The sequence below is a fragment of the Triticum urartu genome, unplaced genomic scaffold, assembly GCF_056163025.1.
Source record: "Triticum urartu cultivar PI428250 unplaced genomic scaffold, HENAU_Tu73 scaffold1, whole genome shotgun sequence".
Lineage (NCBI taxonomy): Eukaryota > Viridiplantae > Streptophyta > Magnoliopsida > Poales > Poaceae > Triticum > Triticum urartu.
Genome location: NW_028259461.1, coordinates 17164908 through 17167668, shown reverse-complemented (window position 1 = coordinate 17167668; position 2761 = coordinate 17164908).

Here is a 2761-nt window from a genome sequence, read left to right as displayed (position 1 = left end):
AGACCGCCTGAAAAAGAATATTTATTATTTGAGCTATATCCTGCCATAAGAAGACCAATAGGAGCTATACTTGAAATGGCAATCCATAAAAAAACACCAATACTAAGATCGGCTAAAACAAAATGATATCCCAAAGGGATAACTAAAAAACTTAATAAAACTGATATGACTGCTATAGAGGGTCCAATGCTAAATAAAGAAATATCTCCTCGGGATGGCAGAATATCTTCTTTAAAAAGTAGCTTAGTCCCATCTGCTATAGCTTGAAGCAGGCCCAGGGGGCCAGCATATTCAGGACCAATACGTTGTTGTATCGACGCAGATATTTCTCTTTCTAACCACACAATTACGAGTACCTCTATTGTTATTCCCAAAAGGAGGGTCAAAATGGGTAGAATCGATATCAGTCCATAGACTTCTTTTAATAATTCCAATTTCGAAAAAGAATTGATAGTTTCTACCTCTACCCTATCTATTATCATTTCAACGATCAACTTCCCCCATAATGATATCTATACTACCTAATATCGTCATGATATCAGCCAATTTCATTTTTTTAACTAGCTGAGGAAGAATTTGCAAATTAATAAACCCGGGTGGACGGATTTTCCATCTCCAGGGGAAAAGGCTATCATCTCCTACTAGATAAATCCCTAATTCACCTTTTGGGGCTTCTACTCTTACATAAAGCTCTTGTCTTGACAATTCAAAATTGGGCGAAGGTTTTTTACCAAGAAATTTATACTCAAAATCATTCCATTCAGAATTATTTTCTTTCTTAAAGCGTCGGACTTCTAAATTTTCATAAGGTCCTCCAGGAATTTTTTCTACAGCTTGTTGAATTATTTTGATGGATTCCCTCATTTCACCAATTCGTACTAAATAGCGAGCTAACGAATCCCCTTCTTTTTGCCATTGGACTTTCCAATCAAATTGGTTGTAAGACTCATAAGGATCTACTTTACGAAGATCCCATTGTATTCCAGAAGCTCGTAACATCGGTCCCGATAAGCCCCAATTTACTGCTTCTTCTCCGCTAATAAAACCTACTCCTTCAACTCGCTCTAAAAAAATTGGATTCTGTGTAATAAGTTGTTGATATTCAACAACTCCGCGTAAAAAATAATCACAGAAATCTAAACATTTATCGATCCATCCATAAGGTAGATCGGCGGCTACTCCTCCGATGCGAAAGTAATTGTGCATCATTCGCATACCTGTAGCAGCTTCAAATAGATCATATATTAATTCTCTCTCTCTAAAAATATAGAAAAAAGGAGTCTGTGCGCCGAGATCCGCCATAAAAGGTCCAAGCCATAGCAAGTGAGAAGCTATCCGGCTTAATTCTAACATAATTACCCTAATATAGCTGGCTCTTTGTGGTATTTGAATATTCTCCAAGAATTCTGGTGCATTTACTGTTATTGCTTCTGTAAACATAGTAGCTAAATAATCCCACCTTGTTACATAAGGTAAGTATTGTATAATAGTTCGGTTTTCCGCGATTTTTTCCATTCCTCTGTGTAAATACCCTAATATGGGTTCACAATCAATAACATCCTCACCATCGAGAGTAACGATCAGTCGAAGAACACCATGCATTGATGGGTGTTGAGGGCCCATATTGACTATCATGAGATCTTTTCTTGTAAGCGGTAGACTCATATCCTTTCTTCCTTAATTCATTATTCCATGAAAATGGATTATTCCATGAATTCCTCAAAGCGAGGCTCATCAAAATGAAAAATCTAAGACTACTATAAGACTACTAAAAAAATAATAAAACAAGAAAAAAATTTGAACGATTAAATTACTGCTCCCGAATATTCAACTGACCGATTAATTTCTTATAACGTACTCTATTTTTCTTTGCCAAATAAGCCAGCAAACGTCGACGTTTTCCCAAAAGTCTTCGTAGACCTCTTTCCGATGAAAAATCTTTTTTGTGTAATTCCAAATGTGAAGCAAGTCTCCGTATCTTATTGGTGAAACTGAATACTTGAAATTCAACAGAACCCCTGTTTTCTTCTTTTTCTTCTTTAACCATAAATCCAAAAATTTTTCTACCTCCTTTCTTTTTCATGTATTTTTCTGATCAGGAAAAATACAAAATTATGTCAGTTATTTTGAAGTTATTCTAATCTCGTACACACACAAATTTGCAATTATTCATCTACTACTGGAATTTGGATTTATTTTATCGATGCAAATTGGATTTGGATAGAAGGGTACATTCTTTCTAATATTTTAGATAGAAGAAATGTTTCTTCTATCTAAAATATTAGAAAGAATTTTGCTGATTTATTTATTGCTATATGCAATTTATGGAATTGATACACCATTTAATTGATATCATTTAGCAAAATGAAACACAGCATATGCATCCATCTTTTGGCTCGAGAATTTCACGGGATAGAGATATGGTATAAGAAATAGACTATTAAGTAACTCTAAATGAATTGTGGATACATCTGTATCCTTAACATACTGAAACGATTGTCATTATTCGTATCAAACCAATAGCGATTCATACAAGCTAAATCTTCTAATCAATGGTGGGCCAATAATGAATTTTTTTGCATATGTATTAAGACGCTTGGCCTGATTTCGAAATTGTCCAGAGTTTTATATGTTGTTTTCATTGCAAAATGATGGGTCTCCTTCCATAACTTTCCAATTACGAGTACGAGAATTGAAAGACATGAAAATTCTCAATTCTCTACGGCGTCTAGTAGATAGAAACAAGAAAATCAGAAGAATC